Source organism: Furipterus horrens, unplaced genomic scaffold (assembly GCF_987537825.1).
Source record: "Furipterus horrens unplaced genomic scaffold, mFurHor1.1.pri manual_scaffold_11, whole genome shotgun sequence".
Classification (NCBI taxonomy): domain Eukaryota; kingdom Metazoa; phylum Chordata; class Mammalia; order Chiroptera; family Furipteridae; genus Furipterus; species Furipterus horrens.
In genome coordinates this window covers 71,006,152-71,031,155 of record NW_028327181.1, presented here as the reverse complement: position 1 = coordinate 71,031,155, position 25,004 = coordinate 71,006,152, and the positions used below count along the sequence as shown (strand labels likewise).

The 25,004-nt window shown below is 40.7% G+C and overlaps 1 protein-coding gene across 1 annotated transcript in view; it reads left to right on the top strand.

The window, feature by feature from the left end:
- Positions 1–689: 689 nt before the first annotated feature.
- ANKFN1 (ankyrin repeat and fibronectin type III domain containing 1) overlaps positions 690–25,004 on the top strand; it is a 217,733-nt gene continuing 193,418 nt past the window's right edge. Inside the window, exon 1 of the mRNA XM_090291469.1 lies at positions 690–726. The gene's annotated coding sequence lies outside the window, so the exon portion shown is untranslated. The remainder of the gene's footprint in view (positions 727–25,004) is intronic.

Below are 25,004 nucleotides of genomic sequence, written 5' to 3'. Positions count from 1 at the left end.
GATTTGGAAGCAAGCGGAATTGTCTGGTGGGCTGCCACACTGAATAATTGCCTGCACTGTTGGCAAACTCCTTTCAAACACAGGCACAGTCTAATTGTTTCTCTCTTTTCACTGCCTTCTTGAATACAGAGAAACCTGGCACTGATTCCAAACACCGCCCCCTCTCCCAATTACTCCCCAGGAACACTCGTAGTTTCTCAGAAAAGACACTTGTCCGCTTACCCCAATGAGCATGAACTGAGAAAATCACAATGTTTAGGAGTGTCATTTCATGGAACAATGTCCCAGAACTGGGCCACTGAGAACAGGGACAATGTCACTATGAACCCAGAAGCAAAAGAATGATGACTCTAAGCCATTGGAGTAGGCACTTACTCCTCAGATTTCCTCACTAGGATCAGGCCTGGGGGACAAAGTGAGCACCAAATGACCTCAGTATCCTAGGATATTCAGGGGCAGGGAGCTGAGCATGCAATGAGATAGGCAGCTGACTCACATGTTTTCTTTCTGGGCTATAGCCCCTTGTATCTCCAAGAAGTTTCCCAGTAAATATGTTTTCATCTCTACACTTCTCTTTTTTCTCAGTCAGCAGCTGCACCTTCAAAGGCAGTCCAATGCCTTTTTCATTTTGATTTGGTTACTGTACAATTTTTTAATACACTTTTCCCCTCTCTCTTTGTTTCAGAGGCTGCCCTTTAAAGACAGGCATTTCACCTGCAGCAAAATGTAAGTACATTTCCTCCTTAAAATGGTGTCTGTTTCTCAGCTATCATTCCTGAAACGTCCTGTCCTCAAGGCTCCCATCTCGCGTTGTTCCACTTTTAAAGTCTGGCTCGACAAAGGCAGCCACAGTTTGAACCCACATTTCCCACTCTTGATTTGTATGGCACTGTGGAGCATTTTAGAATCCATTTGAGAAGCAGATTGAACTTGATTGTGTCTGCAACTATACTGCATCTCAAAAGCTAGAAAAAAAGTGCAGAGGAAAAAATTAGACAATGTTCTTTTAGACATTATGACCATCTGACACCAAACATTTGAATATTCAGGTTCTCTCAAATGGCTCGTTTATCACTCCTTGTCCAGCCAATCCTCACAGCCACAGACTGCTTCACGTTCAATGCCACTGTCGTTATCCTGAGAATCCCTTCCTGTGTGTAGTGCATGAGGCTACGCTGCAAACCAGTGGTCTGCCTAGAATGAATCTCTCATGTACTATGTTTCTTTACACTTGGTTCCCCCTGTGTCCATACCCAAATTACAAACTCCCTCTCTTCTAAAGACCAATTAAAATTAGACCAGGTTTGAACTGGGGGTCCTGAGTATTTTACAGTTTGGCCTCAGTGATTGGGGATAACTGAAAATTAGGATGAGAATGTTATTTTCTTTTTAATAAAATAAAGTTTATATTCTCCCTAGTGTAAATTGATCCCACTGCTACATACCAAATATTCAAACATCAGCACAAGAATCACCCTTAAAACCATTCAAATATTATATCAAAGTATTATGCAGTCACTGGAGTATTTTAACATGTCAGTATCTGTATGATACTGCTTTGGTCTTTATTGCATTATCAAGACACCTGCATGTTATGAATATTTTAAGCAGCTCTTACCAATAAAGTCATGCTAGATTTTTATGAGCAGTACTACCATAAGTATTTTATTTGTACAAATGTTAACCTTTGGCTGTATTATTTATTTTGAACATAGAACATGTTCAGGGGAAACCGCCTCCGCTTCCTTTACTGTGTATTCATATTTCGTAGCTCTCCATCACACTGTTTTTGCTTATTTAGGTTTATCGCTGCTTTTAAATGATTTGATTTTAAATACTATAAGACAGTTGCTGTATGTTCCTGGTGAAAATGAGATGAATGGCCATTTAAGGCAGGGTTTTAAGTCACTATAGCAAATATGCAACCAGAAACACATACGTGGCAGTTACCTCAAGATCTCAGCCACCATTTCCGTAGAAAGAAGGGAGAAGGGGGAAGGACCGCTATTTGCGATCACTTTATTTTCACATTTTTTTTCTCAAACAAATACAAAATGTGATTGGCAATCTACCTTATTAGCAAATATTCTGAGAAGAAAATGTGCACTAAGAGTTTATACTATCCAGACAAAAGGGGTCTGCACACCTCTTCACATCATCTCAGAACAACTGGTAGAAAGTTGGTCTGACCCACGGAGTCTTGGAAACGCATTAAAATCACCAGGCAATTGTGACTTGGGTTCATTCTGGCAGCCAGACTGGATCAGCCCCTCTGGAGCTGACATGGTGTCCTGATGATGATTGTATTATACAACCAATGCAAATGGAAAGCAACTTAATCAGCACTCCATTCAGACAAGCCTCGCTCTGTAGTGAGTGGCAGGAAGCTTTCCAAGTCAAGGACCTGGAAATGTGTATGGGCCACGTAAAATCCCAAGGCCACCGACGGAGGACAGCCTTAGCCAAGTCAGGAAGATATAGATATGCCCCCATGGAGAAAGGGGGGTGGGCGATGGAAGGAAAGTCAGGACTAAAAATCAGAAGGCTCTTGTCTGACTTTCAGATCAGTCCCTCAGACACCAGGCACGCTATGATTTGGGAAATGTTAGTTAACCCCATCGTTTCTAAGAATCTTTATTATGGGTGGGAAGAGGAGAGAGGTAAACATTTTTCCTGCTTCCATCAAAGGGTTGTTGTGATGTTCCCCTAAGATAATGTTTCAGATTTTACCATCAAAAAACGTTTTGTTTCTTTAAGGGATTTTTATTAGATTCCTGGTGGCTCCCTCTGTTTTAGTGGGAGCCCCTAAGGCTCTGGGGACAAACTTTGGGTCTTATAATTAATACTACACAATAGAAGAAGGAAAAAAGAGAACCACACAGGGGCATATTGGGCCCCTGAAAAGACTTGAACCCACAGTTTTTGTTTATGTTCAACCACACGTGTTTCAGGGGACCGCTGCCTCTGGTGGATAAGGATTGTCTTCTGGGTGGTATGGGTGAGAAAACTGCCAAACAAACCTGAATTATCCAGAGGCCTGTAAAATGCGCAATTGCTTTTTAAGAGGCATGGTGATATTGTGTGTTCCTTTCGCTTTCTGGCAGTAACGATTTTCTGCAATTTGTGGTTTTGCAATTTCTCTTTACACAGACAACACTCTGGCTCCCATTCAATGTCCCATTGGTTGGAGGGAGGGGGAGGGGAAAGAGATTCCCTGGGGCTCTGACCACTCCAGCAAAAGAAATAAATGTTAATGAGGAAAAGTCAGAAAGAATGCTTGAGACTAGTGGAAGCTGGTTGGCTGGGGGGACAAGACAACTTGTAATAACTGCGTGGCATGGTTGGGATTTTATCCGGGCTTTTGTCGGCTAGGCAAAGGTCCGTTCCCCTTAACTCCTCTGGACTCTCCAATGAGCTTTGTCTGCATTGTAATTTCAGTCTTTTCCCCTGGATTCAGCAAGGCTAGCGCAATCTCTTCTGTTGGCTCTCTTTGGTTCCTTCTGGCCTTGGCGGGATGCCCTCTAAATACGCCACCTTTAGGTGTCCACTCGCCAATGACATTCAGCTGGTTTGTGTAAATTACCTGAAGATCCTTGTGCCAGAATTCTTGCCCTGGTTCTGGTTGTATTTTCTTCCTCTTGGTAAAGGCTGAATGCTCCTTGCAGAGGAAAGTCTGCCGCCCACACCCCAGAGACAGTGCACCGATGTAGTGACGTAGCGTTTATCTGGGCAAGAGTAATTTGTTCTGTTTGGAGTCATCAGCTCTGGAAAGGCTTTGCTGACTTCTGTTGGCTTTTTTTTTTTTTTTTTTAATGGCTGCTGGGCATTGTGCTGAAGGATTTAAATTTGCAGGCTGTGTAAACCTTGTATTCCTTCCGTTTACTTCTCCATGGAGTAGATTCCCGGGACTCAGGCCTGCAGTCCCCAGGCTTTCTGTGCACAGAGGCAACGGCACAGGCCACTTATCTCTTCTCTTTTCATAACCCAAATGTCACTGTTTCTTCTGCTTGTAAGAGAAAATACAAAGATAATTACTACTCATGTTAATTGCGTAGTTTTTGCCTATTTGGGAAACCGGGATCTTCTTGCTGTGTGTGTATGTGTGTGTTCTAAAGCTTTAGGGAATTGTTTGTGTCATGCCATTATAAATCGTGGGATTTAATGTTGGAAGACACTTCCAACATGACGCAGTTCAACAGCCCACCCCAAGCCATCCTCCTTACAATACCCTTTCTAGCAGCTCTTTCAGTAGCCCAAGGAAGCCCTATCCATTTTTTAATAGCTCAACCCTTCAAACTTCCTTTTGCTAACCTGAGATGACCTTCAGAGGGTTAGGTTGGTTTTGCCTTCCGGAGCAGCCCAGAAGTGGACTCCTTCCACATGATGATCCTCCATTGGAATCTGATGCCACATACTCTCTGAGGCTTCCTTGTCCAGGCCGACCATTCCAATTCCTTCAGCCATCCTTCTTCATATGACCTGGCTGAGCTATCCTTTTTCATTTGTCCCAGTCACTTTTTTCGATGTCCCTCTAAAAACATTACAGCATGAACAGAAAGAGTACTGCCAAGAGTGCTGACCATAGCATGGCTTCAAAGAAAAAAGAAAGCTCTCATTCCCACTCTGGCAATGTTACTCCTGTTATTGTCACCTATGAGCACCTCACACATTTCAATAGCACTTAAGTCCTGAGGTTAATCCTAACACCTCCAGATATGCTATAGAAAAGCATATTTTTTCCAGTCATGTATTTATGCACTTGGTTTTGAATGTAATGGAAACCTTTACATTTATCCTTGTGACACTTCTAGTTTCAGAATCTTAGTGAAGACTATTTAGGAGCTTTTTGAATTTGAATTATTTTAAGTCCTGCCCCAGGTTTATGACATATTTGATTCATCTCCTGACTTCATTTAAAAGACTGAAAAAAAAACAGTGAATGTCTGTATTTTTAAGTGAATATATCTTAAGCTCTTCAAAGGTGGAATCATATTTTATTCATCTTTGTCTCTCCTGAAATGTCTGGGACATTCTGTTAAACAACCAGATGCTCCATAAATGTTTTTATGAAATTAGTCAATGAAATCAGATACAGGCAGCTTTCCAACACCCTGACAGAAAGCTATCGTTAGAATAATGTCAGTGATATTATTTCTTAGAAACTAAAAGCAAGATAAATACCATACTTTATTGCTAATGCTTGGTGATTTTGTAGCATTAGCACTGTTAACTCACTAACAGGACAACCTTTAGTGCTAGATTGCCTTAATTCTAATCTTATTACACTTGGCTAGCTATGTGCTTTGGAACAAGTTACTCCGCTTCTCTGGGTCTGTTTCCTGATGTATAAAATGAAGACTTATATTACTCTATTTGCCTTATAAAGTTGTTGTGATGATTAAGTAAATTAATCCATGTAAAGAATATAGAACAGCTACCAATAATATAAAAACAGTATTTAATAGTAGTAATATTTGCTTTTGTTATTATTCTCAAGATATACTGCTGTAACTATCCTATCCTAAGAGGGACAAAGTCAAGTTTGCCATAATTTGTTTATACTGAACCCATATTGACTCCAAATAATAATTTTATTATCAATATAATTCAACTGCTTCATGGCCCATCTAAGTTTAGGTATACATTCAAAAGAAGCACAAACATCTAAAGAGATAAAAAACAATGTAACTTTTTACTAAAGTCCCTTAAAAAGGAAACATATATTTCACAGCAAAATATATATTTTTCTTTACCCAAATTTTTCATGATAGTTGCACAAAAATATTGCCTCTCTTTCTCCCCACTGATTTATATCACAAAATCCTAGCTTGTGTTGCTTTTTTTTCATTTACCTCTTCTCTTCTAATCATGCCCAATTTTCCATTATTAATAAATTACTAGACTATTATTTTCTGTCTCCAAAAATTTCATTTCCTATGTAATTTCAATATGACCCTTCCAGGCTTCTTCTGGAAAAATAATTACATATATAATATACTTATTATAAATTTTATTGATATAATGGCTGCATAGCATACAATTTACAAATGATAAAATAGTAATAATAATAAAATATGTAACTAATAGGAATAAAATATGTAATACCCTTTCTTGTAAATTCCATTTGGCCAACCGATTCTCACAGAATGCTTTCATTGATTTTTTGCTGAACTCCTGTATCTGTAACCAACCTATGGCTACAGGTGATGAATAAATGTAGTTTACACATAGATGTGGTTGATATTTTTATTTATGTTAATGAGTAAGGCAAAGTGAAATAACAAAGATGTATGTTACCGATCCACTTGTTCATCAGTAATATGAGCGGCTTCTTTACTAAGCTGGATAATAGTTTTTTAATTCTGTGGAATAATTTCTCAAGTGTCTGTACTATTCACAATATAACGGCTACAGGTACAACACTCTTTTTTGCTTAATAGGCATTATTAATATTTTCTACCTCACAATCACCAAGACGATGAATTAAGACTTGATTTGTAGTATTTATTGATTGCTGTGGTATAAATACTTCTGTCATGGCCAATTTCAAGTAACCAACATGACATCACTGAACATGGAGTTAGGAAGGAAAGCACAGTAACTTTACATGGTGTTTCTCCCCCACAGATACAACAGACGCAAATAACCTCAGAAGCACAGGTAATAATGTCTCAAAACAAATAGGAAGTGATGCATTTTTCACATTTGTTTCCTTTGTTTTTAATACAAATTATTTCATTGTAGATTTCTATAGTTCAACTTTTAAGAATGGCTATGTATAAATAGCAGCCAACAAATTCCTGAAAATCTAACAATTGCCCCTGGCAAACTGGGACAAGCTACCTCTAGAATAACCCTGGTTCTTCTTCCTTAGATAGCACTGGGGGAATAAAAGTGGGAGGAAGAGATTGAGGTACAACAGTGAATGTTTACAAGTTAGTTTTTTTCCCAAGTTACAATTTAATTCATGCACTTTATGACTCTCGTGGGTGAGGGTCTCACTAAGTGGAGAGTCATTCTATCAGTTAAAAATGCTTTTTTATTACCTTTTTAACATCATGGCCCCTAAACACAAGATAACAACTTTACTTGGTGCTCAAATCTTTCTATTTGCAATATTTTAAAGAATATATCCATGTCCTTCAATTACGTTATTAAACTGAAGACTAAATAGAAGTGGGAGCTAAGAGTCACTATCAAGAAACATAAAGCATCTCTAAGAAAACTGAAGAATCCTACTTGTATTCTGAAATTTTAATACAAACCTGCTAGAGCCGTGGTAGTTAACTGACTGGTTTCTGTAGTTTTGCTACAGCACAAAATCATGTTTTGTGGATTCTTTTAATAGAGGAACTGTGTTGCAATTTATTAGAAGAGAAGACAGGCATCAGCCTACTGAAAGCCAGAGAGAAAAAAAGACAATGGGTCTCTTACCCTGAGTCCGGTTAAAATGGTCCTGCCTGTCAAGATAGCATAAGTTGAGGAAGAATATATTAATATTATTCATCCCAAAAGAGGCATCTGTAATCAATGTTGCTCCTTCCTATATTTCACACCACCACCACTAATCAGATGAGGAAAAAGAGTCGGTACTACTTGTGAAGTGATTCCAAACTGCATTGGAAATAGAACTTGGGATACAGGCTACCTAGAGAGGGGTCTGCTTCCTACTTCATGTGTTTGGAACGAACCTACTTCATTCACTGCATCATAGGCAGAGGCTTCAGTGAGGACTGAACTGAGACCTCTTATCTATTCTGCCTCCAGGAAGCCCATCTCAAAGAGATCAAATTCCTACAGAGACATAATTACATTGGTCAGCCCTGACCCATCTCTGTAGCTCAAGTTCATGGCTACGGCTCAAGTTACAAAGCTGCCCAGCTCTGTTTGTGGGACCCATTTGGTTTCCAACCTTTTCTTATTATTTTTTTAACACACAAATTCCTTTTGTGTTTTTATGAATCACAATGGGAAATTGCCAATCAGAACTTTGACTTAGCTGACGTGATCCGTGTTACCACGTGAGTTGTTATAGTTCCATAGCAAAACAAAGAAACTTCCTGCTTTCAATTAGACTTTTGAGAAATGTAGGCAGTTTCTCATTGGTACATGTAATACAGCACTAAAAGTTATGCTAATGTCTAACAAGGGAATGATAAAGGATAGCCATATCTATTATAAGGGAGCTTCCATTTCAAGAACTTAAAGAATATTATAGTAGCATCAAGTGTCAATTATTTATTCCAAAGTTCTAATTTTCACCTAGAATACACAGTTCAGCTTAAGTCAATGGAACGTCAAACCAAGGTTAAAGATCGGCTGCTTTCAGAGTGCAGAATGGTTTCTTTTTAAGTCTATGCTTATTACTAGGAGCATAACTTTTTTTCCATTTTCTACTTATGTTCATAAAATACCAAGAGAAAATACAGTGAGCTACTCAGGTAATTGGTTAACATATGCTGCTCTGCAGACAATGATGGCGTCACTGCTAAAACTCACTGGCAAGCAGTACCACATTAAAAAAAGAAAGAAAGAAACAACCTGATGTGGCTCTTTGGTAAGCTGAGGTACAAGTCTTAATCTGGTACAGGAAAGGAAATTTATGGACTTTAATATATAATGTACAAAAATTCTGGTTCCTTGAAAGTTAAAACTTATAAAAGTTGAGCATCACAGGTATCGGAACTAAGACACAGATTTCCCACAAATATTCCTGACCTTAGACTAGCAAGTTAGGTAAGAAAAAGCTAAAGTAAATATTTCGGAGTTATAACTAGCTACATAATAGCAATTATTACCATTCACTGTTATTTAGTATTGATTATGTGCTAGGCACTAAACTGGGCATTTTATATACATAGATTTTCCTAATTACTTGATTTAATCTTATTGATAACACTGTAAAATGGGATTGTTTCAGTATTTTACTGAAAAAACCTAAAGGTCAGTTATGAAGCATTCTGCCCAAGATCACATGTAACTAGAAAATGACAGAACTGGAATTAAAATCAAGTCCATCTGATTCCAAAACCCATTGTCTTTCTTCCACATGTAATTGTCCTCTTCTTCAGATTGCTTAAGACTGAAAGAGTTGATCCATCCCCCAGCCATCAAACTTGGCCTTGGTACATTTTCTCTAAAGCTACATTCTAGAAAGCTTCTCAGATGATGGATAGCAAGATCCCATATTAAGTGTGTAAAAAGCAGTGTTCTGTGTTAACTACTGTTGATTCTGGGGAGTTGGACAGAACAGTGTCTACCAATCAGACTTTTCTATATAAATACCTCTGGATGGGACGTGTTATGTCAGGAGAAAGCGATGAAATGTAGCCAGTAGGCAGCAACCAGGAGATCCTCAGGAAGAGAGATTTTTTTCTCTATTTTTCCTTTTTATTGAATTTATTGGGGTGACACTGGTAACATGGATTTGAGATGCACAATTTTACAACACATCAGGTACACCCTGTATTGTGTGTTCACCGCAAGTCAAGTCTCTGTCCATCACCCCTATACCCTATACTCTCCTATACCCTCCCTAGCCCCTCCTCCAAGTAACAGTGCTGAAGGCCTGGCCTTTATGTCCATTACCCCTGGTCTCCTCACCATGGTCCTTTAGTTAGGCATTGCAATCACTGTCACACACACGGCCCCAGGGGAAATTTACAAGGTCATTTAGTTAATACACAGGGTATTTGAACCCAGTTCTGCTTGCCTTCAAAGGCTCACCCCACGTCACAGAGCATGGAGTGTCCTATTGTACAATACCTAATAGATGCCTGTCCTTACTGCCAAATGTCACTGTTTGTCCCAAGGTCTCCGAGATCTGTTCTGCCGCCCATTCACCTGTGTACAGTAATCATAGTCTCCATCTATTATACACCAGTGGGTGCCAGTGACTTAATTATATTCCTTACATGAGTCAAGCCTGGAGAAATGAGTATCGGTTGAATGAATGTAAGATTTAGAACATCATTTAATGAGCAAAACAATGCGATGAGGTTTAAATTGCTATTTTCACGTAGCTGGAAGCCTTACGTTTATACAGTGAAAACTTGGGGAAGCTGGAATTCAAGCATCTCTCAGACCCCAAAAGCCCATGTTCTCCCCCCAAAGGAACCTACCTGGAGGTTACCACTGGTACAGTTCTGTTTTGTTTCTTTTTTCTTTTTTCTGAGAATTAAATTTTTATTACATTCCCATGAAGTATATTTAATACTTGTCAGGGATTTCCCAGAAGCAGACCCTGGGGCAATGATGGACGTATACGTGATTTGATTTATAAGGAGGGGATCACAGGATACATGAGTAAGAGAATGAGAAAGTAAGCCACAAGCAGGTTAACACTGTGCACCTGGGAACTTCATCCCACTGGGGAGACGAGGGCCGAGGGAAGCAGGGAGGAGCACACTCCCCGTGGGAACAGCAGGGAATGGAGCTGAAAATTCCCAAGTCACACACAGCCTGGCTAGAGTAGTGCAGGGTAATCATTAAGCAAACAACTCACCTGTAGCTAAGGTCATCTAACCTTTGAGATTTTCACAAGGGAAGGTTTTTGAAAGACATAAGAGTAGATGCGATGAATGGCCAGATAGATCATGTTCATGCACAGAAAAGTCCCAACATTATAAAAATGTAAATTATCTCCTAATCTATACATTCAAAGGAAATCCAATCAAAATGCCAACAGAACTTAGACAAACTGATTCTAAATGCCAGATGGAAGAACAAGAGTCCCCAAATAGCCAAGAAAGTTCTAAAAATAACAAACGCCTTGGGCAAATTTGCCATGAACAGATAGACTCATAAAGTCACAGTCATTAGGACAGTATGTATTGTCACAGAGATAGACGAATTGACCCTGGGATAGGACAGGGATTCCCAAAAGGGACCCATGAGGGTCCTGGTAAATAAAGGTGGGGGTTGAGAGGCACAGGTGGGGGAAGAGTGGCTTGTTCAGCAAGAGCTATGGGTCTGTTGACTTTTCATATGGAGATAAATGAGAAGAGGAATTTTACTTTTTCCATACAGAAAGCCAATAGTCCCACAGCACTTATTGAGATTTAATCATGGGGGCTGCTTCCAGTGCTTCTGGATTTCCTGCTACACCATTTTAACATTTTTTCTAAGGAAAATAATTCTGTGAAATATTTTACTGTATACATTCATACAGTGATGGAAACAAGGGTCAGGACATTGAAGCCCCACTTGCTTGGCTCCCCTCCCCCCTCCAGCATCTCCATAGGAACAAAAAGGCCCATTTTCTCATGAAAATGGAAGCAGAAAGGACAACATAATCCAAGAATTCTCCATTCTCTGTATCCTTTGAAAATATAGTATGCTCAAAACCTAGTTTTACTTTTTACTTGAAATCCGGGTGGTGTTGAAACATACCTGCTTACAACATTCCACAGAACCCTCTTGCTATAGTTTGCCTGCTTCACAATGCGTGGTGAGTAAGTTTCATCTTTCATGTGAACTACAATCTATTGAAACAGTTGGTCAAAAGCTCCTGAAGTCAAGTTCTAACTCATGCAACAGAATGGCAGAATCGATTAGTAACGTGAGCCATGGGCACAGTAGAGGAAAGTGACGGCACGCTTGCCAAGAATATATCATTCTTTTATATGACATGTTTCTGTCCATAAATATACACTTCCATGTCATTAATCTAGTGAGCTTGGTATTATTATTCAACATAGGGAGTCAATACCAGTTCTGGCCACAGAGTAGTTTTTCTTAAAGCATCTGGCTGGAATGTGCCGTACACACTGGACCCATACATACAGCTCTTCCCCAGTAAACGGGGAAAGCATACCCTCAAGAGTTAAGTTATTTGGCTTCAGCCAACCAACAGTTGATTAGGAAATGTGATATGCAGCCCAGGGTTTCCCTTCTAAATACAATAGACAATTATGTATGGTCGTGTATTTAAAGTAATATAGCCATCACTGATTATCACTTGAAAGTTTATTACTCTGGAACAATACGAACAATTTTTTTTTCACTCAGGAAAGTTGGAGGGCAAACTAAACCTGATACATTATTTTATTTACTGAATGTATTTATAGTTCATCTCTGTCCCCCACACGCCCCCCAAAATGAGCTGCTTAGAAGAGCCATATACAATCTCATATATATTTATTAAAAAAAAATTAGTTATTTTTTCCAAATAAAGCCAAATTTGTTTACTGAGTATTTCATTAATTGGTCTCCTTTAATAAGGGAGCTTTGCATCACTTTGCAATGGTGTAAAATGTTTCAACTGTTACTTAAGAGGTATGCCGAAAAGCATGATCTGTTACTCAGGGAGGGCAGTAATAAATGAATTCTTATGAAAGTATATGTAGGTAGTTTTAAAAATTGAAGCTTCTGTTTCTAGGGTAGTTTTTAATTTGAGTTAAAGTGAACATTTGACTAAGTTGCATTAATATCAACAAAGACTTTTGTTAAGCAATTAGCAGAGAGTGTAAATCTTTCGCTGCCTAAAAGACTTTCTCTCCAATGTCCAAATTTTCAGATTTGACATCCATGTCAGAATTGCACAGTTTTCATTCCACGTATTGTTTCTGAGGCAAAAAGTCGGCTGCTTGACCTCATCTCATTTGTTTTAACTCCCACTCCACATGGGGCTTCAAAGCTAACATGGAAATACGTGTTCTATCAGGAGAATTAATTTTTTTAAAGTAACCAGCATTTTTAACTTACACAGGGAGAGATCTTGTGGGTCTATATAAAAGATTCCTGGAATATGAATATTAAGAAACTAAAAATAGAAAAAAGGACGAATGGGTGAGGACAGCTTATAAAATGAATTGTAAACCCTGGCTGGTGTGGCTCAGTGGATTGAGCATGGTCCACAAACTAAAGGGTCACCGGTTCAATTCCCCGTCAGGGCACATGCCTGGATTACGGGCCAGGTCCCCAGTTGGGGGCACTCAAGAAGCAACCACACATTGATGTTTCTCTCTCTTCCTCCCTTCCTGCCCCTCTCTCTAAAAATAAATAAATAAAAAATTAAAAAAAAATGAATGCCAAAACAGTCCTACTGAGATGCTGGATTTGAGTTACAAATACATATCTGTCCCTAAATCAGTGGTCTATATCTTTTTGTTTTGACTTATAAGCCCTTTTAAAGATATAATAAAAGATCTGAAGCATTCCCTGGGAAACAAACAAAAATTATTTCAAAATATTGCTATCAATAAAAGTAACAGAATTTTTATACCATGAAGTTTTTATAACAATTTTATTTAATTGTAATAACATGAATAGATAGGTGTTAGGTGCTAATAAAAATAACTAGAAATATTTTTAGACGTACTTTGGTACTTCCCTACCTCTGGGGTTGGGGAGTGAGAGAGAGATGGACCACAAAGTTATAGGAAGGGAACTGATAATCCATTTAACATCAAGATTTATTTGTAAACTGAATAAATAATAACTTGTAGGTATGTAGCAATTTCTATGCTGTTTTGAGAAATAAAAGTTTATTTAAAAGAAATTCAAAATTTGAGAAGCTATTCAAAAATGTATTTATTTATTCATTCATCCCTCCGCTTTATTTATTGAATGGTTATTACATGTCCACTCTTTGGAATATTGACAATGAATTTCAGAAATATCCATTTGATTATGAACTGTTTGTGGGGAGGTACAATACCAAGTTGGCTCAAGGCAATTAGCTGTCACAGTATTTCACTGAGATGTGCCCACTCTGTGGCATAATCAGACAACACAGGCTCACTCACACTCTGGCTTCCATCTGGCACTCAGTCTCTTCAAGGGTTGCAGATATAATGCTCAGAGAATACAAATTCCTTTATACATTCAAGGTTGTCATCACTGAAAGGGACTTCTAAAATCATGTAGTTCCACTTCTTTACAGAGAAACTGAAGGTCTGAAAGATAATGTGGCTTCTCTTAAGTTACAGAGACTGGAACTCCTGTTATTATACTCTTTCCACTAACAAAAATATTAGGACAGTAAATCTGCAAAGGAATTATTTAAATGTAATCCTTGGCCAACTGCCTTTACTTGTTTCCATGTTTACATCCCTCCCATTTCTTCAATAAGACAAAAATAACGATTGAGGGATTCTGGGGGGAGAAAGAGGAGGTGAGGAAAATTCTGTGAAACAAGAGGTTACTTTAGTAACCTCATTAAGGCTGTAAGGCTCTACGTGGTCACTAAAAATGGGTTCCCAAGCAATGCTGTACTTCTCAACAGCCAAGTAAGAACAGAAACAAAATTCATGGTAGGCATTAGATAAAAACAATCCAGAACCTGAAAAACCTACACTGTATGACTCCAACTGTACGATAGTCTGGAACAGACAAAAGATCAGTGGTTTCCCGGAGCTAGAAAGGGAAGAAGTGATGAATTGTTGAAGCACAGAGGGTTTGCAGGGCAGTGAGAACACTCTGTATGATATTACAATATTATTGTACATTCATCAAACCCATACAATGTACAAATGAAGAATGAACCCTAACGTAAACTATGGACTTTGGATGATGATACGTCAGCGTCAGTACAGGTTCATCAGTTGGAGCATACGTGTGGGGTGCATTGGTAATGTGGGAGTCTAGGCATGTGGGGTTGGGGGTGGAGTACGAGAAATCTCTCCATTCCTCTCAATTTTGCTATGAACCTAAAATAACTCTTAAAAATTAAAGTTCTTATAATAAAAAATAATCTAGATTCTCAGGAGAAATACAGCATCTCCTGGCCTTAAGGGCTCAATACAATTTCTCCTGGGAGTCCTCAGAAAACGTATTGCTGCTATTAAGTCAACAGTAAATTTTAACTGGCTGGTCCCTGAGCCGTTCTTCATGGAGGCCAGGGGCTGGAGTGCCGGGACAGTGAAGGTGCCTGGACAAGATTTCCAAGCACGTAGCCTCGTTGGAGCTATAGAATATACTAGAAAGAACATTGGTACTTAGGGTCCAGAGAGGGTAGAGATGGTGGGAAGTAAGTCCAGCTTCTCTCAGGCTTCCTGCTTGTGAGTCAGAGCACAGCTCCAAATACCTGGGATGTAGGATTCAGCTCTCTCTGCCAACGCAACCCACAAACCATTAGCATTTGCCCCAGAAAAGGGCACTCACTACTTCCCTTAGGCTCAGGCAGTGTGGAAGGGAATATTCCTTGTGAGAAATGGACTTGTAAAAAAAGACAAGTTCATTTCTACCATGTCCTTGGTTCCCCAGAGAAGTCAAAATTAATTGTATAAACTTAGAAGTGGCTAATTTTTAATGGAAATTCAATCTATATGTTACCCCAGTGAAAAAGTAGCCTGTTTACAAAGCAAGGTTAGTGTGGTAAGTGTAACCCAATCATGCTTTGTAAATGGGCCAACTTTTCACTGGACTATTGTATATCAAACAGCTTGTACACAAACTTGTTAAATTTTAGACTTTCAAGACAACCAAGTCTGAAATGTTTGGGTACCTTGGTTATGTTTCCTCGTTACTGGTTAAACCTCCATGCTTTAATAGAAATTAATGTAAGAACTGGAAAATCCGTAGACAATAACTCTGCCTGAAGAAAGAATGTCTTGGGAGCTGAGGCCTGCCCAAAGAGTGGCTGCTTCCATTCTGAGTCCCTTCATTGTCCAGCAGTGTCAACTGCCCGTGCTTGAGTTAGTCTGGGATCAGCCTGGGATCAGCCTGGGAGAAAGAAGTTAGAAAAGATCAATGAAAACACTTTCAAAGACGCAAGTCAAGCCATTTTATTGGGCAGTAGAAGAGTATTGATTTTAATCTCGTATTTGTGAGCTTGGAAGGAAATAATTATTTGCAAATTAGAAAATAAGGACAATGTAATATTTCTTTAGTCTCTCAAAGCCTGGGCATTTTCCTCTTAGCAGACGCAAGCCTTCCCTCTCCTAGTTCTCTTGCCTTATGAAAGGAGGCTGGAATTCATGGAGTTTGCTTATTCATGGTGGAGAATTAGTTGAGGCTCAGAACTTGGAGTGGAGTAGTAGAAAGGGAGTCTGACACTCTGAAGGCCGAAGAAAAGAGGAGCGCAAAGGGCAGAAAGTGCCGCCAGCTTCCCCTCACTGTCACCTGTCCCATAGTTTTCTTTTCTTGAAGGATAATTTCAGTCTACATGCAATTATTAATTAATATAAATGTTTAAAACATGTAAAAGTGATGTGTAATACATATTGAGGACCAACGATGAACCAGGCACATTATATATTATACATAAAAACTTAAATAACAACTCTCCAGAGTGGTTAATAGTATCCCTGTTTTGCAGATACAAGACTAAGCTGAGAAATAACGCCTGCCTAAGGCCACACATCCAGAAAGTGACAAGTCTGGAATTCAAACCTAAGTCTAGCTCTATTGCCAACAAATACTATCCTCCAAGACTATAAGAGTCACTGAAGTGAGTCAAGTCAGAATGGGCCTTTGTAATTATTTATTTATTTATTCATTCAAGTTAGGCCAGTATTACCTAACTGCAGGCTTTGAGGTCAAGTCCTAAATCTATTACTTGCTCTCTTGGTTACTTGGTCAACTCAGATAACCTTGGGTTCCTGATTTATAAATAGGAGATTGTGATGGTACTGACTTCAAAGAGTTATTGTAGAATAATGAAATAATACCTTAAAGCCCTTGTTTTAATGCCTGGATACCGTTAAGTACTCTATAGCTTTATGTTGATAGTAGTGGTTGTGATGATGGTGATGGTGATGGTGATGGTGATGCTGCTGCTGCTGATGCTGCTGCTGCTGCTGCTGCTGATGATGATGATGATGCAGTGGTCCTGGGGCAGAGATGTCATTTCTCTACCAAGAAACGCTGGCACTAGAAGGCTTTGATAATGGTCAGAGACCCTTGAAACCTGGAGCTGATAAGGACCTTCAGGATTTATTTGTTCCTTGCCCCTGGCTACAGAAGGAGCAGCAAACAACAGGACCACACTAATGCACCATGCTACATGACTGATTTATTCACTGGCCCTTCAACATTAACAGTCTCTCCCTTGCTTATGACTCTGGAAAAAGAGAGTAAGTCCCGCAGGCTCAGGGCCTGCAGACACCCAGATGGCACAGTGGGAGCATTTTCCAACAGTGTGTAAAACCCTCCACTTGGACTCGCAGCTTCTGTCCCAGGATAATGGCCTCTTCAGAAAGCATGCCAATTTACTCACAGTCACCGACACTCCAGGCCACAAGCAGATGAGGACACGGTACTGTTCAGGGGACTCATTCCCGCCGCCCTTCATCCAGATGTTTGGCACCATGGGGACAGAGAGCGCCACAGTTTCCTTTAGACAATTTAAGAAGTTAATATTGAAGGATGTGTCACCCTGGATCTAGAAAACAGGTTGCCATAGGTTCTCTCACGCAGCACTTGCAACTCCAGGAGGGGGTGTGGGAACGAAAGGGGGAACCCGCAAGTTATCTTCTCTGTCTCTCCTTGCTCCCCGCCAACCCCGCCTTCCAGAGCACTCTGTCAGGGCTCGCCCTGCCCCTATTCAAACACTGCCCGCAAAACCTCACTGCAGTTCCTCAGCCTAAGGCAGGAAAGCGGTCTGGACACTAACGGTAGCTACTGCTGCGGACTGAGACGCGGCGACGGAAGGGTTGCTTCTGAACTTCTTCTGGAAGCTTAGAATTTTAGCCAGAGTGAGAAGAGCCGCGTAAGGGCTTACAAATGAACTCTTTTTGCCTCTGTGTTCACTTGCACGTGATGGTCTTAGTAAAACGAGACAGTGTTTTTATTTGCCATGAAATCTGCATCTCACTGTTCTAATGGGGTTCAGATGACTCTACCTGATAGGTGAACTCTTAGGACTTTTCACAACCCACAGTCCAAACTAAAAATAAGAATGTCCTACTCTGCCTTAAAAATAATATTTTAAGGACAATATGGGGCTGTACATGTGAAAATAACAACAACACTAATACGTGATTACTCTCATGTTGTTTTTCCCCTCTAAACTGTCTCCGTTTTGCTTTCACATTCCCACGGGACGTGAGGGTTTTGTCAGAAGTTCCCTGTCAGAAGGTGCTGACCCCGCATGCCTTCTGCTGCAGAGCTGGTTACACGTGGAGCATGTCCACCACTGGGCAGGACTGGGAATAAAGGGCTGGGAGACAGAAAAGACTTCAGAACATACGACCTGGCCTGCTGCAGCTCCCACTGATCTCCTTATTCAGAAAATGGTGGGCATACCCCCTTCGCCCTGATGAAAGGGTATCAGCTCTCATTTATTGAGTGCTTATTGTATTTAGACACGGTGACAGGGAGTATCTTCTGGAACCTTCACAACAGCTCTGTAGTAGTATAGATACTATTATTAGTCCCAGTTTCGAAGGCACAGAGACACGGCAAGGTTAAGTAACAGGCCTAAAGTACCAACTAGGGAATGGTGAAGTGATGATTCAAACACTTAAATCCTCATTTTTAATCACCAGCCTACAATTTGACTTAAGGAATCAAATTTTCTAGTAGGAGTTTTGTCACGAACTCTTGAACTCCTGTTTTCTCCTCCGTAAAATGAAAAAGGTTGGAGTAGGTAAGTGTTTCCAGAAAAAAATTTTTACCATGAGATTCAGGGAAGAGACAGAAAGGATTTTAAAAATAAGAGTGAAGTCTGCTGGCATCTGTTATCATGAAGAAGAGAGAAAAAGGAAATGGTAACAACTTGCTCCTCTCGTTGGTCAGTGAGCTTGATGACACTGGTTCAATGATCTTGACTAGTCTTTAACTAGGACTAGTTGAAGAAGACCCTCTTCCATGTGTTTCCCATTATAGCCTGTGGCAAATACATAAACCATTTCATGTTGATTCTCTCCTGTTTCTCAGCACGCTATTCCTTTTTCAGTCCCATCTTTCCAGGTATATTTTTGGTCCAAAAGATTTAGTATCATGCATGCACACACACTCCATTCAAATTACTTATAGGAAGTAACTTAACTCGCAGATGCAATTTAGCTGATTACATGCAATTATGAGCGTGCATCTACCATCCAAACAGAGCACTGCACTGGGTTTCATGTGAGAATAGCCAAAAATAGATATATCTAAACCATGGTGGCCTAAGAATTATCATACCAAATTTAAACTTTTGGGTAGTCAATTTTCCCAGTGTAACTTCCTGTTTTTCAGAAAAGAACTTGAAGAAATAATAATAAAAGGAGACTCAGTCATTTCTGTTCACCAAGTGGCTTGTTCAAAACAACATTTTAATGATTTAAGTGTAAATGAATCAGAGGCATATGGATTAGATTTCCCTTAAAATACACAAGGATTTTTAAATGAGAAAGAGTAGAATGAAGAATTTCTCCAAATTTAGTTCTCCTTGGAATTGCCTTTTCTCATGTTATTAAAAATTGGGTGGTGGGTGAGTGGGGTTGCTGATTCACTTTGAACAACATTTTGCAAATGGGGGTAGACTAACGTCTTCTTTAAAAGAGGACCATACTTCTCCTTGGGCATCGACTAATTCATCCCAACCAGCATTTTTGATGAGTTAAGTGTAAATGAATCAGTAACATACGGATTGCATTTGGAATACACATGGGATTAAAAAATGAAGGAAAAAAGCGCTTGGTAAAGTATGTCTGGGGTTTTGCCAAACCCATAACATTAAAAAAAGTGGGGAAGGGGTTGAAACAATTGCTGAATCCCTCTCAGGCCCTGCCAGCCTCACCAGGGGGAGCAGACAGACGCATGCAGCTTTCATGACTCTGCCAGTGCCCCGCCCCCAACACTACTGAGCAGCCAGGCCTAGCCTCACCTGCCCATTGCCCAGATGCTTTCTTATTTCAAGCTTCCATCTAACAACGGATCGCTTCCTGAGTAAGAGAGAAAGCTAACTTATTCCCCTCTTTTACAAGCATGTAAACATAGTGCATTTAGCTACTCAGCCATTTGTGTTCCTAGATTAGCATCAAAGGCAGTGGAACAGAGATCAGAATCTGCCCCTAACCGGGGTCTGCATTTCGTGTTTGGTTTGGGTTTTCTCATTCAGCACCCGAGTAATGCCAGCAGTGACTTGGGGCTCTGTAGCCAACATGGAGCCCCCCTAAACCAGTGGTTCCCCACTTTTCACCTTCATGGACCTTGTTATCTTGCTCTCCTCTCAGCTTCCATATTTGGAAGCATATGATCTATACACCAGATGTAATTATTAAGAATAATTTCCTCATTTTGTCATTAATCAAAAAGTGCCATGGTAAGAAAACCAACAGAAACACATTGAGTTGATAGAATCTGAGTTAAAAGAACTGTATTTTAGCTGTCCTTCACAGTATGAATCTAGTTAGTTCTCTAACTCGTGAGTGTTACAGAATATTGAGAATACCTCAAGCCCATTTTTCCTCCTGCACAGGTCCCCAAAGGGCCAGGATCCCAGATCGTTAGCCTAATGGGTCTGACAAGCATTTCAAGGTAGAAAGATTTGCAGAGCAACTCCAATGGAATCTCTAGGTCTAAGCTCCAAGAATCAATACTAGTATCATTTAAATAAGTCTTTGCCAAATACAAGGCAGGTCGAAGACTTGGTACCTCTGAGAATCATCTCAGAGGGAGGCTGACGGGGAACATAGGAGTCGCTCTCTCCAACACAGTTTCCGATTCCTTAGAGTGATCACCAGCCTGTCCCCTTCACTCCGGGAGTGTTCTGCTCCTCCTCTGGGACACGAAGCCATCCCGCCAGCTCCATGTAAGAGCTCTGCAGAGACTTCAATAGCTGCAATCCGCTGCAGCCACCCAGACACCTATTTTACTTTCAAGAAAATTAAGTGTGTGCCATCAGGCCTCGTTAAAGGGCTTAACGGAAAATTGATTTTATGATTTCCCTGCTCTGTTTTTGAGAGTGGGGTTGGGCAGTGGAGTAGGAGGGCGTGGTTATTTGAAAATCTATATAAAAATTCAAAAGTTAATCTTTTCATGTCAGGACTCCGGCAAACATATTCCTGCATGTTTTTATCGGTGTCAGTGGGAAGGTGGTTCCTTCGGTAACATTTAAAACTAAAATTGCTCTAAATTCCTACAGAGCAGACAGAGCTCTGGCCAATGCCTCAGGAGACGGATCACCTTAAGATGGCCCTGGAAACAGTCTGACATTAATGAAAATGTGCAAATGAGATGATAAACGAGGGTGGGAGAACCATTTCAAAACAACCTGCGACCCTTTTCATTTTCTTCCTGCTGTACCCCGTCATGGAACAGCAGCACAGATCTTTCAGAGAAAGGAGCCACAACAGGCTCAACAATCACAGGAGAAAGGAGGCTGTCCCCTTTTGCTCCATGTCCTTTCCTTTTGTCCAGCACGGCAGTTAAGGTGCTGTTATAACAATAAGCTGCTCTCTGAAATGAGTTCTGTCTGTGGCTTGGGCACATTCAGTGAGCGAATGACCAGACCTCAGCAGAGAGGCCGAGTCACGGGAGCACGCATGTGTGCTTAACTTTAGCTCAGGAAGGCAATCAAACCAGGGCCACTTAGGCCCTGCAGTGGGGCCCGCTCCGAAACAAGACAGGCAAGTTCACAGGCCACTGCCCAGGAGCCTCTGAAGGGCTGACATAAGATCGATTGGCCATCCCGGGCCATTTAGCAAACAGTTTACATAGGTGGCCTGGGCACTGGATTTAAACTAAATGAAAACTATCGGGAGAATTCCCTATAAAGTGGACTTGATCTATATTAGGGAACAGCCTAATTATAGGGATTGGCATATATGGAATCAAAGTGAAACACTATATGGGACTAGAGAGTGGTGGTCTTTTATACCAGGGTGGTCTGAAACCGGGGTTTAATGTATGTACAATATACAAACATTTTTGACAGACCATTAACACCTATAATCTTGTAAATATTTGCAATTTTCTAGATCATAAATATAGCTGCATAAGCAGTTCTTTCAGAACATCATTTATACACCATTAAAGGTTAATTTACAAGTTAGTACCTTATAGAAAGAAGATATGTGGGCTTTATGCTAACTTTCTATAAAGGGAGACTGGTGTCTCCAAAAGCAATTTGTAGCTCTCCTGTGGGTCTGACCGGGGTCCTATTCAAAGCACTATTTGAATTCTTTTCATCAGCTCATGTTCACAGCAAACTTAATCTTCTGTTTTGGGAGGGGGAAAAAAAAAAAAAAAACAGAGGGGAGAGAAAGATCTGAGGTCTTCAGGCTGTACTTCCAAGCATCCTACTGTTTATTTGAACACGCTCTCTTGACACCAGTCTCATTTGTCACAGTCCCTCTGATACCTGCTGTTGTACCTTAGCCTCCATCCCGACAGGCTTCCAATGGTTGTCTACTTAAGACTCCTTGGAGGGACCAACAATGAAGTCTGACCTCTGAGGCAACCACTGTGTGACATTACATTTTGTAAAAGATCAAAGAGAGCAAGGGAAAGAGAAGGGAAAGAGGAGGGAAAGTGTCTTGTGGGGGACTTTTTCTCCCATCTGGCTAAATAATACTGGCATCTCACTAGAAGTGGTGACAGGGACCCCAGTTCCCACAGGAGCTCTCCACAAAGGATGGCGATAGAAAGGTGCTGGGCATTCTGGGAAAAGAGCATCTCCTCTGTGAGAGGGTGGGTAAATGCGGGTCGTATCCACGAAGAGAGAGCCACAGAGTGAGGTCGAGTGACCACAGCACGTTTCTGTTGTCTGGAAAGAAGTTGAATGTGGTCCCGTATTCAATACGCGGAGCCGCGTTTCCTCTGCAGAAGGGTTCCGTCGACATCATTGTCCTGAAACGGGAACAGCCGGCTGGCTGGCTGCACTCCTGCCTGGCCTGACACAGGCATTTGCTCACCCGTCTTGAGCCTACTCTGCCTTAGGCCTCCCGAACGGAGGCTTCTTGGGATTTCCCGGGCACCCCCATTTTCTGGAGATTGTTAGGATGCTGGAAGTAAATTTCAAAATGTTCGCAGTCTACCTACGTGCTCCTCCCTTCGCTTCGCTCTCTGTTGATGCGGGGAAACTTCCCAAGCATACCCGATGTCGCCTGCGCTCTGACTTCCTCAAAGTCAACCGGGTTCTCAGGACAGGAAGGCAGCTCTCTCCACCCTTAAGCCCTTCAGCCCAGAGAGGCAAATAGAGCACTGACCTGGGAGTCTAGAGATTTAGATTCTAACCTTAGGTCTGCCATTATCTAGAGAAATGACAGTCCACTTGGGCTTCAGTTTTCTCACTTGTAAGTGACTATGCTGGGCACTTAACTAGATGACCTCAAAACTCGCTTCTATGACTCAGAGTCTACCTTCTTTGGATCCTCTCGTTTGAGATCCATAAAACCTATTAGTACTCTCTACTCCAAAGATTTCATTTTAGGGAGTAAACAGCATTTCCCTCCCTAAACCCTCCCCCTAACGCTCTTGCTCTGGCATTTTTCTATGATAGCCCCATCCAAGCCATAGACACCCGGGGCAATTTCTATTGCCTCTTTCCCTGTTCCACATATTTCTTTCCATGCTAATGTTGGTATTTCCCTTTAAATGTTGATGTTGCTCATAGGTGTTATCGGAATGAACGATTCCCTGATATTCTGAGAAGAAATCTAAGATGTGAGCAAATGGTGTAACGTTCCATAAAATCTGAGTTTCAAGGCTATGGCTAGGGATTTGGGAACCCAAGTAGGACCATCACAGCCTGGAGGCCAAGTGCAGCACTGTACGTACAAAGTAGCCAATCAAACAGCACAGTATTTCCCGGGGCAGACACACACCACAACAGGCAGTACCATAGGTGTGTCAAGTTACTGGCTTTTCTCTGGAACAACTGGAGTATAGAACTTTTTAAATTAGTGAACAGTAAAGTTTGGTTTTCTTGACATTTTTAAATGGTGCTTGAGTCATCTGTAAATAATGCTGTTTATATCTGAGCACTGGGGGTTCTCTTTCATCTGGCAATATAATCATTTTGAGCCCTGGGCTCTCTTTTTCTTTAATTTCTGATTTGCGGCCTCAGAGCTAGGGTTCATTGTACCAGCACTCGCTTAGGCCATCTACTCTGTGAGAATTTTACCTTCTTTGAGTCTAATTCTATGGCCCCCGAGGTGCATCCCTGCTGAATCGAGTCGGAAGTGTCTGAATGAGAGTTCCTCCTGAGCCCTTCCATCCTGCCTTACCTCTCTCCCCTTCCCCCTACTGTTTTCTCCCCCTATTTTCAAAGTGACCCTGCCCTGCATACCTTTCACTCAGGACCCTATTCTCAGCCTTCTTCACTAACAATTAACTAATGTAATGATCTACTCTGTGTATATCTGGTGGTTTCCACTGGGTGAATGTCTGAGCTGCCCTTTCTATCCCTGTAGGAGTCAATATCACGTAAGTGATGTGATTTTATACCATGTCCTTGGTTTTTGATGAATGTTAATAGATGAAATGGCCATATGAAGGGTTTCTCTTGTGTCTTCTGTAAATTTGCTGTTGAAGACCATCCACGATGTTATTCAATACCTCTTAAATGGGATCAATTTTGTCTCAGGGTTTAGTGCTAAAAAAGAAAAAAAGTCTTTGACTCTCCCAATCAACTCCTTTGCTTGCTTTTAAGAGGTAAATAGAGCCACAAAACTTATGGGCTCAAGAGTGTTAGAGGAATAGTTCCTTGATTTAGGAAAGAGACCAGTCATGATCTCTTCTCCTTTCTGCCTGGTTACCAGGAAGTTCAGGGCCGGGCCTTCCACTCTGTTGTCAGCACCTCCCTCACCCCACTCTGGAACTGGGCCAATGCACTTCTTTCCTCCCCTCCTTTCATTACTCCGTTCTTGGTCGCTCAGCGATGCGTCCCCACTCTTCTCACTGCCATATCTCCAATGCTTTGTGGAAGGAAGAGAAGTTAAAATAATAGTTTCCTTTTGGGGAGATGCTGCTTTAACCCAGACCTATCAATGATGTCTTATAAGATGCTCTTCCAAACAAAAGAAAGGAAAACAGAGTTCTTTGGAAAAAAAGGTAGATTAGGAAACATATACTCCAACTTCCTCTTAGAAAGTCTCAAAGAATATTAGAATACTTTTATCTAGAAAGTC